The following is a 15,671-nucleotide window of genomic DNA, read 5'->3' on the forward strand; positions in this document are numbered from 1 at the left end:
AAGGGTCAGTTTAGCAACATCAGCCTCTCAGCCAACACAGTGGCAGAACACATTTCTGACCTGTCAGGTAACATTTACGATCAACTGCGTGAGAAAGCTAAACATTTTCATGCATACTCAGTCGCTCTTGATGAGAGCACAGACGTCACTGACACTGCGCAGCTCTGTGGTGTTGACAATTTTGAAGTGATGGAGGAGTTACTCACAGTGATTCCAATGCATGGCCAGATCACCACTCAGGAGATATTCCGCCAGCTGTGTGATGTCATTGCAGATGCTGGCTTACTATGGAAGAATTTTGCTGGAATAATAACTGATGGAGCGCCATCAATGTCAGGGAGGAGAAATGGAGTCGTGGCACTTGTTCAAAGAAAATTGGAAGAAGAGGCTGTGGAAGAGGCCATTGCTCTGCACTGCATTATCCATCAGCAGGCCCTTTGCAGCAAATGCCTGAAGTTTGACAATGTGATGTCTGACGTTGTGAAATGCATCAACCATATCAGATCCAGGGGCTTAAAGCACCAGCAGTTCCGTACCTTTTTAGAGGAAATAGAGTCAGCATATGAGGATGTGCTCTACTACACCGAGGTACGTTGGCTTAGCAGGGGAAATGTCTTGAAGAGGTTTTTTGAGTTGAGAGCAGAGGTGAAAACCTTCATGGAGAAAGATGGGATGGCTGTTCCTGTACTAAGTGATCCCAAATGGCTCATGGACTTAGCTTTTCTTGTTGGCATCACACAGGAGCTGAATGTACTGAACAAGAAATTACAAGGCCAGGGGCAGACAATGTCAGAGCATTCTCCACAAAACTTGTGTTATGGAAAGCCCAGCTTTCTCAGACAAACCTCTGCCATTTCCCAGCATGCAAGGCACTCATGGATTCTGGCACACCATTCAGCGGTGAGAAGTATGCTGATGCCATTGTAAAGCTACAGGAAGAATTTGATCACAGGTTTACGGATTTCAAGACACACAGAGCCACTTTTCAAATTTTTGCTGACCCCTTCTCCTTCGAGGTGGAAGATGCCCCCCCCCCCCATGTGCTTCAAATGGAGCACCTGCAGTGCAATTCTGAACTCAAAGCCAAGTTCAGGGAGGTGAGTGGAAAAGCAGACAAGCTTGGACAATTTTTGAGAGAATTGTCCCTTACCTTCCCTGAGCTTTCCAGGATGTTCAAGCAGACTATGTGCCTTTTTGGGAGCACCAATCTGTGTGAAAAGCTCTTCTCCACCATGAACTTTAATAAGTCAAAGTTCAGGTCCAAACTTACTGATGAGCATCTTCAAGCCATACTGAGGGTCTCAGTTGCTTCCTCCCTCAAGCCAAATGTGGCTCAGCTGTGTAAGAGGAAGCGCTGTCAGGTCTCTGGCAGCAAGGAGTAGGAGGAAGTAAGAGAAGCCTATGTTCTGAAGAACCGTTCATGTTCTGAATTATTATTAGTAAAGATTGAGAAGACTGGATCAGTTGTACTTTTTTTTGGAATACCTGAAATCCTTTTTTTGTGGAATACTTGATGCGGCCCAGCCTCACCCAGACTCTACTTCCAGCAACCCCCAGGTAAGTTGAGTTTGAGACCCCTGTTCTACAGTGTCTCCCTCACTTACCAAACCAGAGGAAGTCTTGTCCTTCCCAACTGTTTGACTACTGTCACTAAATAACCCTGGCATTTCAGCAAGATCTGCAGTCCCTCCTCTTTTTCTTCTAGCTCATCTTTGGTGCCTGAGCTTTCTAGATTGGAATGCTGTATTTTGAAAGGAGTAGTCCCAATCCCTACAGTGTGGGATGTACTGAATCATGCATATGGAGTGCAGAAAAAGTAGCAAGACAGGGATATGGGGAATACAGACAGAGGGCAGCCTTCCTCCACCTGGTGCCTTCTAGGTACTTAAGATTTCAACTGCCATCAACCCCATATAGTGTGGTCAGTGTTCACTTATGTTGGGAGTTGTAGCACAAAACACCAATTTGCAGAGAGCTGATTTAGGGCAACACTGAAAGGTGCTGGTGGAAGCTCGATCTCCTACTAACAAGAATAGTCCATGATTGCATGGCATACATAGATCTGACCATTTGGTTTATGTATGCTGTTCACCGTATGTGTACAGCATGTCTCAGGCTGTGATAACCATGATGATCCAAGGTCAGTCTATCAGACTGTTATCCAAAGTGCCTGTGTAGTATGTGAGAGATCTGATAAACTTTTCAGACTTGATTTTTCACCCAAATTATCCAATAGGAACTGGAAATTATGAATTACTCAGACATGAAACAGTGAGGTATCACTGAAACAACACATGAACACAGAGAATACCATTTAAACCAAATATTCTCAAAAAGGTGAAACTGTTTTGCTGAAAAAAGGGAATGGAAGTGGACCCAGACTTGTTTCATATAGATCATGATTATGCCTGTAGCTCATCCAGATATGCCTCATCCCCTAAAACAAGACTGCATATTTTATTTTATTTTGCTTTTCTTACCCTCTCCTTTTGCTTAGCTGTTGTATAATTTAGATTGTGAGTTATGGATCAGAAAATATATATGTTCATAGTGTACAGACCTTATCATTATCCCTGCTGTCGCCATTATGCTTCAAAGTGATTCACAAACATTAATGGATCACAACACTAGCCAACCTTATGTTAGGGAGAAAAGACAGGCAAAATTACACTTATTCAAGTGTGAAAAATCACTGTGTGATGAGTGGAAAGATTTCCTTAACCTGCTTTATTAAGTTAGCATTATTTGGAAGCAATATACAACCTCCCAATACTGCTGCAAGGAACAAACTTTGGAGAATTAAGGCACTGAGTTTTGTTCATATTTTATTTGCTATCATGTTCACCAAGTGACGATCAGTCTTATCTTGTTCCATTGAAACCACTGGAAAAAGTTAAGTTGTGATGGTAACTAATGTTTTCAATGGGCTATGTGCATAATTATCTTTAACTGGGCTGGGGTCATTATTTTTGTGATCTTTGGAGACCATTTCTATATAGTACCTGTGAATTTCTATCTTTCCTTGACAAACAAAAATAGATAAGGTTTCTTGAGGATATGCTCCTCAAACAGCACTAAATGGAACAATAAGTAAGGTTCTGAAAAGGCAAAGACTGAGAATTTTTTTTCTCAAAACACAAAAAGGACCCAACATCACTTTACAAAGGTTCACATTAGGATAAGTGGATGTTGAAATTATAATGCTTATAATAATAGATATGTATGGGTATAAATATAATTTGGCCTTCTGTGTATAATACACATAAATGCCACAAAATTAAATTAATAGCTTTGACATTATGATTATTTACTATCATGAAGATTATATAAACAGAAGGAGGAATATCAAGTAGTGAGATACCAGCAATTATTGAGTAAACCAGTCTTTAGAAAAATGGAAGCAAATTCTAAAGTTATCTAGAAATAGGTGCCTAAGTACCCATTGTTTAAAGTAATATATTGTCTATACTTGAGCACTCTGTTTTCAAGGAGTTCTAATTAGTTTCATAGCTTACTAATAAAAACAGGTATTCCATTTAAAACAATATTGTGCTAAATACTTGCGATCCTGAGACTGAAGTAAGGGTCTACTCAAGTTAAGAACTTGCTTCTGATGTGCTAATGCAAACTTGTCCAAAGGCAGCATTATCAGTGCCTTGTTTTTCTTATTCTCTGGATCTAACATATTAATGGAAGTTGTGTCCCTAAGCACATATAGCACATTTTCAGACCTTGGTAAAAGCAGATCTATTACCAAGCAACCTGGAAGTGAAATTGTAAACAAACATAGAAGGGGTAATTTATGCTGCTGTGTTGAAGCCATCAGGTCTGGGCTTCTTGTACCGATTCTAGAAATACAACTAAACTTTCAGTGATTGAAATACTGGCCTCCCACTCCAAATCATAGTCCCAGAGTATTGGTTTATGAGTACTTAGAATCAGAGTACCAGTATCAGAGTGACACTTTCCCATAGATATGATCAGTGAGAATTACCCTTACTTGGAAAAAGTAACCAGTGAGAATCATTTCAAAGTAAATGAGCTGTAGATTCAGTTGCCAGACAACACTATTCTTGTGTACACAGAGAAGAAAAATTAATAAAGTGCAGGCTTCCCTTAAGGAAACCTGTGGCATTTCCAAGAGGAAAACTAAAGGAAAAAAGGGCCAAAGCTCCTGTCTGGAATTTCAGCTTGCTGAAGAAGCTAATATGAATTATGTCATTTCTTCTACTATCGCCTCTGTTGCCGTGGCCACTGCTCCAATGCACAAAACAATGAGAGACAGGAAGGCAATCATGTTACTCCAATCTCTGACATTCCCCATTTGTGTTCTTCAAGGTTTTGATTTGAGAAAGGTTTTAACAGGTCACAAATAACTACAGATACAGGTTTTCATACTTATTTTACATTACTGATGTTGCTAAATTTTTCGTCTATCTTTCAAACATCAGAGGGGTTTAGAAGGCCCTTACCTGAAGCACACTGTTTCTGAAGATCCATTATTCAGCATGTATAATGAACATTGCTCATGTATAATGAAGGAAAAGTAATCAGCTAGCCACCCTAAGTATAACAGGTCTTGCAATGTATCCTGGAAGAACAGTTACACAGTGGAAAAGCCACATATACCAACTGTGCCTTACAGGGAAAGAAACAAGCTAGAGTTCCTGGTTTGCAAGTCATGACAAACAACCCAAGTTAGTTAAGTCATTGGACAACATGCACCAGGACACTGCTGCATTCACAATAATCAAAGTCTTAACAAACAAACAGTTAACCCATGAACTGGAGCTTTGGGACAATTTAAAAATGCATGGGAAATGTATGTGTTGCATGCAGGGCCATAGGAAGGATCCCTTACTGTAAAGAGTTCCTTTGTATATGATCAATGTCTTTTTTGTGCTTCTAATACTAATTTAAGACCCATAATTTTAGTATAACATCTGCTGGTTATAGTTTTTGCAAGTGTTTATTCAATATATCCTGATACTTTTACAGCAAGGAGAGTCTTGTGAGTCATATATCATTTTTCCACTCTAGGAAACTGCTGATCAATTCTGTGCTTTGCAGTTGTTCCCCACTGCTCCCAAGAATTGGATTTGTTGGATTTGTTGTCCTTACAATAGAAACATAGAAACAGAGCGAGTCAGAAGGGGTCTCCCGGGCCATCTAGTCTGACCCCTGGCTCCAGCCAGCTCCGCTCATGACATGCCCACCATGTGCATGTCCAGCCTATCTTTGAACACCCTCACCGATGGGGCCTCAACGACCTCTCGTGGAAGTCCATTCCACACTTTCGGGGTCCTAACTGTCAGGAAGTGCTTCCTGGCATCTAAAGGGACCTTGGTTCCCTGAGCTTTGCTCCGTTGGCGCGCGTCCTGCCTTCTTCTGCAGGGGAGAACAGGTCTCTACCCATCTCCATGTGACATCCCCTCATATACCTGTATGTCGCTAACATATCCCCTCTGAGTCTCCTCTTCTCCAGGCTGAAGAGACCCAGTTCCCTCAGTCTCGCCTCATACCCCATCCCCTGCAAACCAGCCACCAACCTTGTGGCCCTATGCTGCACTGACTCTAACCTGGCTATATCCTTTCTGAAATGAGGGGCCCAAAACTGAGCACAATACTCCAGTTGCGGGCGCACCAGAGTCGTATAGAGTGGTAGTAATACTTCTCTTGATCTAGAAGCCACACTTATGGCTATGCAACCAAGGGTGGTGTTCGCCCTCTTGACCACCGCATCACACTGCTGACTCATGTTTAGCCTGCAGTCAACCAGTACCCCGAGGTCCCTTTCACAAGTGCTGCTCTCCAGCTACTTGTCCCCTAACCTGTACTTATAACGCCTATTCCTATGCCCCAAATGCAAGACCTTGCACTTATCCACATTGAATTGCACTGGTTTGAATAGATTACTCCAGAATAAAAAGTGTAACAAAGAGAGTTCAAAGCTCTATCTCCTCTATGCCCTGCTTTAAAAAATGAGACTTGTTTCCCTTCCTTACTTGATTGTTGTAAGGATACATTAGCCATGCACGTTAATAGTCAGAAACAATGACAAGTGCAAACTTGCAAGTCAACTAGGTGGAAAATTCTGTTCTCTATAACTAGCTCACCCTTTTTGAAAATTGTTAATAGTTTAGTATTTGTGTTGCCTGCAGCATTCATCTTCAATGTTTATGTTACCTGACAGATCTGCCCCATTAAACTAGGAATTGATAATCATTTGTCCTTTACATACATCCAATGCACTGATGGTGCTTATGTTTTAAGTTGCCATGCAAATTCTCCTACATGGTAACTTTTCACTTATCTCCCCATTTACTTTATCCAGAGAATGGGGTCAAAAGTTCCACCTGTTCGTTGCATACAAAATGGTCAACCTGCAGGGACTGCTTGAACCTGCACCTCCATGAAAGCTGTTCTGGATTGTACACAGTTCCTCTTACATGTAGACTGACATGGTCAGACAGGTAATCACATCACTACATGCCATTTCTATAGCTAATTTACCATGGCACAAAGGCAGCTTATGTGGTGACCATAATCCAGCTTGTAATCAAGAGGGAGGCAACTTTGGGGACACCATGGGGAAATTACAGTTCCCCTTTGAAACTGTAGTTCCTGAAGAAATTTTAGCAGCATGGTGATAAGGTTCCATTTTCACTTTAAAATAAGGTATGTGGGAAGCGTGCACCTCGTTTTAATGCAAAATTGCATTCGCAGAGGCCCATCTGATCATGATTTAGCATAAAACAAGGTGCTTGTGTCCCTAACCCTCAGGCATCAGATTTTAAAGTGAAATGCAGTAATTTTGCTCACTGTTGAAATGTATCAGCAATGCAAAAATCACCATTCAGGGGTACCAATGCAAAAAAGGAAGAGACTCCACAATGGCATATGGTGGGATAGTTATGTCAGTTGCCTTTTTAACATGTCCAGTATTTTTTACTGAAGTTATTTTCAGCTGTTTAAATTGTTTTAAATTTTGAATATTTTAAATACTGAAATTTTATGTGATTTTTAATGGATTGTTCTGAACTGCTCAGACAGATCTGGCTACTGGGAAGCGTAGAACAGAAATTATTAAACTGGTTCACAGAATGTGTGTTACCCACCCGTCTTAGTATTCCTGATATCTGAATTGTGGTACGTGGTAAAAAGAAAAAGGGCCTTCTCATCTGCTGTCCTTCAGCTCTGGAACATGTGCTTCCATTGTTCCGTCAGGCTCCTTCTGTGATAACTTTTAGAAAGCATGTAAAGAGGCTCCTTTTTCCAGTCTATTTTTAACATTATTTTATACTATTTTGTATTGATTTTTCAAATCATATTTTTGCTTCTTATCATATTATTTTTAGCAGCTTTTAACGCTCGGTTGTAATCCTCTTTTGTTATTGTAGATAGCAAACTAAACACATTTGCATAAATACACAAATTTTATTTATTTATTTATTTAAAACTTTTATATGCCATCCACTACTGAGGAACGGTCTTACAATAAACAGGGTAGAACACAGCATAAGGCAAGCTGCTGCACATGAAAGGCTGGCATGTTGCAGGAGCCAGCTGGCACCTGGGAGCAATTTTATATGAAGAGAGAAAGCTGCCTTCTACCTGCTGAAACTATCTGTCCAAGTAGCCCAGTAGTGTCTGCTCTGCCTTCACATCATGTGCTACCTGCAACTTTTCAACTGAAGATGCTGCAAACTGAACTTGCAACTATCTGCATGCAGAGACATGTGCAATATAATTGTTCCCCTGAAAGGGACCTTAATCTTGTAAAAAAATAATACAGTATTTTATAGGAAATGACATAATTGGGAATATATTACATTGGAACACAACAGTGTGCTGATTCACACACATTACACATTACACTCTTTTTTCATCTCACATAAGTTAATGACAGCCACTGTTGCCACACTGGGAGGCCACAGCAAGTTTTCATAGTAACCGGGGGAAAAGTCATCAGTGGGTGCAACTGTTAGGAAGTTCTGGTTTCCTAGTCAGAGAACAGCAGAAATTTTGGTTTGTCCTATCTATTACCTTTAAATATAACTGAATAATATGCAACATCAAGAATTTGCCAGTAAGTATATTTTTCTTTTGTTCTTTTGTCTATGGCTGAAATAAAACAGCTAGAGAAGGAAGAACAATTTATAAACATAGCATGTTACTTCTAGATGTAGAAATGAGCCTTTAAAATATATATAGTCTTTCTTTGTCATTTGGTTTTAACTATTCTGAACTTTTAATGTATTTTTGATTGTATATATTTTATTATAATTCATTATCTGTTTTATGGACTGTTATAAACTGCCCAGAGAGCTTTGGCTATGGAGCGGAACAGAAATGAAATAAACAACAACAAAACATACAACTATTCTAAAATATTTGAATTGATTAGCCCTGAGATGAAATGAACTGTACATGTCATAAACACTTTCATTGTCAGTAAGTCACACTCGCCTTTGGCCAATCTTTGCAGTTCCTTGCAAAAAGACGGCATAGAAATTGAATTAATTAAATAAATAAATAAATTAAAAAATGGTTTGCGGGGCATGATGATACATGATAATATATCAAACTACATGAAAACTGATGCTTCCACAAGGAGTAGAATATTCCATTTCTCATCTTCCTTGCAACCCAAATCTGCTGTGGATGTTTCTCTGTACTCCAAAGTAGACGTGGGGGGCCAGGATGAGGTTTTTGGGGAGGAGGTGTTCCACCAGCAATGTCTGTTCTGCTGTTGGCAGACACCACTGCATTCATCCCATGGTCTGGAAGCTCATGGGGCAGCTGTCTTGTTGAAGCAAAGCAGGGTTATGTCAGTGTCTGGTTGGGTAGGAAACTGTGTAAGAACCTGTGTGCTACTTTAGGCAACATGATGGAGGGAAAGGGGGAAATAAATGGTAAAACTATCTAATTAAGACCACAGTCCTATGCATATTTCAACAGAAAAGCGCAATCCCTTCCAACTGCACTGGAAGTTCTAGATCTTTTCTCTAAACATGCATAGGTTTGTACCCTAAATAGAAGAAAGGGTACTTTTTCTGTAAAATCTAAAGCTAGGAACAAGACTGAAGAAAATAAATCCACATCCCTGGACTCCATTCCTCAGATCTTTACATTTAGGAACCTGGGTCATTTACTCATGAGGTATCGGGAATGTTTTGGAACAGGAAAGCAAACAATTTTCATTCTATTGTGTTCTTGTATTTGAAACCAACTTTTCTGCTGTGACCCTCTATACTTACCCTGTCTGTTCCTTTAACCAGAAACATGCCTTTTCAATCTGCCTTCCTGGGGTCTGCATTTGATTACAGCATTCACGTTCTATTTAGATTCTTTTGTACCATGCCCTGTGGTGCTAGTATGAAAGGTGTTATTTATAAAATGTAATTCTGTTGTATTGCAATTTGGATTCAAAGAGGACAAGTAATATAAAATACTTAGTTTATTTAATAATTCTTTGGATTTATTAAATCAGGATCTTTACAAGATTAGCGCTGGGAGGTAGGAGGAGGTTATTAACTAATAAGCAGGCTTCAGGCAACCCCCCACTCCTCTACAAAATGTACATTATTTAAATAATTTCTCTTTCAAGAGTCAAGATATGCACTGAGCTCAAAATTTCTTCCCTGATTTTAAAAGGTATAAAGGACATTCATTTGTTAAGAAGTCTTGAGCTTGCAATGGGGACGAAAGATGCAAAGGTGTTCTGTACTCATAAAACGTTTTCCTCACAATGAAAAACAGGAAAATTAGCATAGACTATCTTGTTTGCCTGTTTGTCTAGTTGTATGCTCACTGGGAAGCTGCAGGTTAGAACTTTGCGTTATAAACTCTTAGAATGTAATGTTCTTCCAAACAAGCATATTGGGCCAGCCTGCCCCATTCAATTTCTGCTCTAGGTTCTGCAGAAGCTAAGTAAGGTCAACTACAGACCAGACTTCCACAGCATGCAATCCAGACCACAGTATGTCTCTAAAACAGGACTTTTAATCAACTGTAATGTACTTTAGCACTCAATTATGGCAGTCTCCCTGATGTAAACAGGAGCAAAATCCATCTGCAAGTCTCGCTGGGGGAAATCTTACCAGGCACGTTGGCTATGTCCTTGCATAAGTGCTGAGACCATTAAGCCAGATCCTCAAGAATTGCTGAGTTGGTAACTTAAAGAATCAGCTCAACAGTTCATATCAGATGGAAGTGGAAGTCTTTTCAAGTGAACTTGCTTTGAAAATTGAAATATATAAAGAATAAAAATAGTTCAAGCCGAAAAAGCAACATTCCTATATGGACTGAAGAGAAACGTTCTATCTCTACCACTCTTCATTTTCATTCTCATGCTTGCAAATTAGTTTTTTCCTCCTCTTTCTGCCTTTCAATGCAAAATTATATCTGATCGAAAATCAATCATCTAAACCAATTCAACTGAGAAAGTTTTGACCATTTGAAATGAAGTGAAGCTCAAATGTGGGCTACTTATAATGCAGTCTGTTAATCTGCCTGCTGTACAGAGTCGTTTTGCAACAGATAAATACAGAATTTCAATGTGTTTCAATCTGTCTTCCTATGTCCATCTTCACTAAAGTGGAAAAAAACCCCAAAGCATAAGAGGAATGAGTTGTTATTCCAAATATCTGAGATGAACCAAGCTTTGGTTTGGGGTCAGAGTTCCTTAAAACACTTCTAGACCATCAATAATAGTTTAACAAATACTTAGTAGTTTAGCTATTATTGATATTGTACATCATTTGGGTGCTGTTGTGGCACAGAATGCAACTCATGACAAAAATTATAGAAAATGCAAAAAGGACCAAAGATCCACAAAAACATGCAAACCACATCATAAACTATTGATGTCTTTTTAAAAACACCCAGAAAAGATAAAATGCATATACACTTGTGGTCAAGGGGAAAAAAGGGGAAATGTAGCAGGACAAGAACAAACTACTATGTACCTCTATAGGGTTGTCAGATCATGCCATATATTTATCTCTCAAAGCAGTCTTCAAATGATGCTAAACTGGAGTTATACATGTTGATGCATAAATACACTATGGAATTTTTAATTACAGAACCACAGCAAATGTCTGAGGATGAAATCCACCCTTTGAAATTATTGATAATTAATAAAATCTTTATGGACATGAATTCCAGAAAATTAAATATCCATCTTAGTCCGGAAAAATAAGAGAAAATGTTCTGTGTTGTCTAGAAAAGTTCATGCCTGAATGAATGTTCATGCCAAAATAAATAAATATAGTCACTAAATACTTATCAATTATTAAGCTAAAAGTGACCATATCATTTTTGCAAAACAAGTAATTGCATAGCATGAATGCTTGTGGGAACTCATTATTTGTAATGTCTATAGGAGTTCTTGGTGGCTTCAAAAGGTGGTACCAAGCCAGCACCTTCTTCTGGGACTGAATCAGCAATCCCAGACATAGAAGCTGAGATCTTGCACACATGTACCCCAAAACAGCTAAGCAAACCAGCACCATGCTGCCAGTAGTGTTTCCCTGGGCTTCCAAGCTTTGACTTGTTTGAACGGCCATAGTATCCAGGCCTAAATAGGTGCCAGATATGGAAAAGAGTTTAATTTTATTGCTCTTGTGGTTTAGGAGATGCTTCAACAGAAGGGGAGAACATTTCGTGGTAGGACAGGAGTTCTCAAACCTTGCCATTGCTTAGCAATTCTTCTTCAGACAATTGAAAAATATCAGCTTCAGCCTCAGCAAGTGTAACACTTTCTTCTTGGGTGGTCACACATAAGACTCCCTTTCCAGTTCTGAGAGACAGGAAGGGGAAGAAACCTTTCCTCCTGTCCAGCAGCCACTGACTGCCAACGGGATCATTCTGGGACTGAGTCACACAGCTGCTTATATTGCAATTGTCTGATGGTTGCAGCATTTTGCTGAGTCTAAAACTTGAACAAGTTAAGCTTTGGAGCTGGATCCAGCTCTCCATGTACCCTGCTCCAGCCCTGATAGTTCAACTGATAGGGTGAAAATCTCAAGGGCAGTCTTGTGACAAGAACCTTTTCTTTTAAAAAAAAAGTTTACAAAAAGACTATCCCATAATCTAATTTAATTCAGGGTCTTGATCAAACAGAAAGCATAAAGGGTTGGTTGACTGAAAGGCAACTCAGGATTCAATACATGTTCTTTAAGATCAGTAAACAACCAAACAAACAAACACCCCCTCCCCCCAGATGCTGCCAAAAGCACAAGTACCACATGTGGAAAACCTAGATTTACTACAAATGTATAATTTAGAGCAGTTGTCAAAAGGTTTACTGAGTTTTACAAAACCTTGAGGATAATCTTTTCCCAGTTTTAAATGACTGAGAGATTGCTAAACTAAGGCCACGTCACATTTGGCAATTGGTACAGCTATGACTGGCTAATAGGCAGTGTAGAAATTAAATAAATAAATAAGAAAGATTGTGGTTCAATTGCACCAGAAAACTTCTTTTTAATACAAAATTTGCAATAGAGAATACTACATTAAAGGAGTATAGAAGGATGCTTGCAGTAAGAGCAGAAAAGCCATGATGCTATTGGTTTTAAAAGGCGCACTGTGTGAAAACACTAAACAGAATGCATGTATTTTCTTACTGGGTCTAAACTTTAGAAAAAATACCTTACCAATAGAAATACTTCTGTCAATCTCTATTCCTCCAAACTTATGTTTTCTCTGGAAAATGAATTTTAGTCTTTCCACTGTCAAATGCATTTTAAGGCTATTCTAGTAGCCCTTTTTGGCATATCTATTTTTAAAAAGCATGTTTTGAATAATTGGGAGTGGGGCTGCTCATGAACTCTGTTTGTTGCAACAAATATGCATAGAAATTCAACCATCTTCGTGATCATAGTTTACTATCTGAATAGGGTTGGGGGTTTTTTTGCATGCCTCTACAGACTGCATATTAGAATGCAGTTGTATCAGTTCAAAGTTCTCAAACAGAGTGGTATTCAGTGGCTGATAGAGAATGAGGCTGCTGACCTGAAGTTCATTTCATTAGGCTTTAATCATGCTTTTGATTTGTTTTCTTAAGAGTATAAACAGTAATTATCACTACATAGTCGCAGCCCACAATGGTAGGGTGGTCTTGGACTTGTCTATATACTTGACAGTAATTTTTGATTGACTCTTGTTCAATAGCTGGTTGATTCGTGCATGTCGGTTACAATTTCTGCATGGCCCTTTTCTCACCTTCAAATCTGCTGGCTTAATTTACACACTGCAGAGAAATATCCTGCCTGCTAGCCCTGCCCTCAACCTCTATGTGTCTGTCAAAGGAATACAGAACAGCACACATCTGCAACTGTGTGATCCCAGTCCTGCAGGGCTGGTGCATTCATGTATTTTATAAATGCACATGCTCCTGAAGTGTCTATTTCATAATCTAAGAGGTTATGCCAAAATACATTTAACAGTATTAGGAGGATTCCTAGTTTTATGGCCTCAGACTAACATAACCTCTTCTAGAATTTGCCAACACCCCACTTCCCCCAACAACAACAGTACATGCATGGGCTCCTTGAAATATCTATTTTCTTCTATAAACGATGCAGGAATTTTGTACTGACACATCAACAAGGGAACTTCCTACCAAGGGAACAATTTAAGAATTTGCACTGGATATCATTTTCATAAAGCGAGTGAAAATGACAGGAATACATATGGAGGACTACAACATACCTGACAGAGGCATTGGACTGAGGATTTGTTAACATATTGTCATATACTGAGATGTACAAAGCACCTTAGACTTTGAAAGTTGAGATCTGTATGTATTTTTACTTTCAGAAAGATTAATTTTCCACATAATGCATACTCAAAAATTTGGCTGGAAAAAGGGCATGCAGTCATTAACATGCAAAATGGAGAACATATTAATACTTATGTCTGCAGTGCAATAGGTTCATAGGCTTCAAGACTAATAAAGACTATTATGATAATTTGTTCTACCTTATAATGCAAGTTTGCCATATTTTCCCCTCCCCAGCACTGTTGTATAAGTGCATAGAGAATAAGCAGCCCTTGAATTACCTACCAATACTACTGGTACTAGGACTTCTGCTTTGCCACAATCTAGGTAACATTACAAGTGTAACACTCTTTGGAACAAATCCAAAACTAGGTCTAGCCAGTTTTACATTAAGATAAAACAATTTAAAATGTGGGATTCAATAGGAAAACAAGGTACAGACAACTCACATGTCCAAGTATTACAGGGATGCAAACCCATGAACAGGGATCATGTCATCAGTAAGTACTTTTGGAATCCAGCTGAAAGGAAAGATGAGATAAAGGCCATATTGACATAAGGAAAAGTCATCCAGTCAGAAGAACTGTTTACAAAATCAGCTAATAAAGGAATAGTCAAATTTGTTGTTTTTAATTTATTGAGCATTAGAACAGGAATGCAATCTACATTATATATTGTACAATATACAGTAATATATTACTGTATACAATAAATTTATATAACAAGGAGTAATAATATAGCAAATGATGAAATAAATACCAGTAAGATTATCCTGGCTATGATGTTAAGGGTCTGGCATTTTTTTGCTTCATGCAAAATGGTATTTCTACAATAACATTATTTAAACTTTTGCTAACCTGTTTAATTTGGCTGATGTTTTTACAGATTTGCTGGTTTTAGTTTATAAGTTATTTGATGATATTTTAATATTTTATTATAAACCACCCTGTTATAATACTTGAAGATTAGGTGATAATTTCCAGCTCATCAGAATTCAACAAAATGCTTTTTGTACTTTTATGAATATCTTATTAAAACTGTGGCATGACATATAAACAGTAAATATGGGTTTAGGTACTGTCCTGCATTTTACACCAAAGTGCATCAAATTTCTGCACTGTCACCCTTGTTGGCTTCTGAGACAGAGTCTTTCAGTCTTAATCCAGGTTGGGATCCCTCAACCAGTGCTCTTAATGTTCTTGCTCACTCTTTGCCATGCCCAATGCATGTTTCAGCATAGTAGCTATTGTATTTGAACTGCTCTCAAAAATCTGAAACATCCTGGGAATTGACAAACATGTACAGATTTGGACTGACGCATTGCTCCCTAACCAGCACGAACTTACAAATGGATGAATTGTTATACTACAGGAATTTAAGTGGCCTTTTCTTCCTTTAAATTTCCCAATGACTGCAAGGAGGAGTTGAGTCACTGGGCCGTAATGTGACTCTTGAAAGCAAGTAAATGACTAAGCATAGGTAAGCATTTACTATACACATTTTCTTTTAGTCTGTAGTTAGTCAAATCTCTGTTTCTGTTAAGTCACTTGGCTTCTGAGACGTAGTATCATAAGGTAGCAGCTATTTCTAGTGCCTGGAAATATTTTTATGCTCTAGTATGGAAACACTGGATCTATCCAAATAACTGGAATGTCCAGTGTCTGTCCCAAGCACTGGAATTATTATTTCCCCTTCCCTACATGGTTACAATTAATCTATGACTTAAATGTTGCAGATGTGTTTAACTTGCCAGTAACAACAGTAAATGAAAAGAAGACTCCACAAACAAAACAAGCAAGAGGACAAGAATTTGTCAATTTAAATGCAGATGTAGGACATCTATTCAGAATTGGCTTCATGCTGGAAAAAAAGCAATGCTTCC

At 38.7% G+C, this 15,671-nt stretch overlaps 1 protein-coding gene across 20 annotated transcripts in view; it reads right to left on the reverse strand.

Annotated features, from left to right (window-relative positions):
* The window catches only part of ZBTB20 (zinc finger and BTB domain containing 20), a 635,479-nt gene that overhangs the window by 263,706 nt on the left and 356,102 nt on the right, over positions 1-15,671 (reverse strand). For 16 of the 20 annotated variants that reach the window (XR_006415891.1, XR_006415892.1, XR_006415893.1 and 13 more), the window contains one exon: positions 14,239-14,310. The exons of 2 other annotated variants lie outside the window; for them this stretch is intronic. The gene's annotated coding sequence lies outside the window, so the exon portion shown is untranslated. Of the gene's footprint in view, positions 1-14,238; positions 14,311-14,440; positions 14,452-15,671 lie in introns of those variants that run through there. 2 more of the 20 variants (XM_044442014.1, XM_044442016.1) reach the window with 1 other exon arrangement.

The sequence above is a fragment of the Varanus komodoensis genome, unplaced genomic scaffold (genome assembly GCF_004798865.1).
Source record: "Varanus komodoensis strain SLA01 unplaced genomic scaffold, ASM479886v1 scaffold4, whole genome shotgun sequence".
Taxonomy (NCBI): domain Eukaryota; kingdom Metazoa; phylum Chordata; class Lepidosauria; order Squamata; family Varanidae; genus Varanus; species Varanus komodoensis.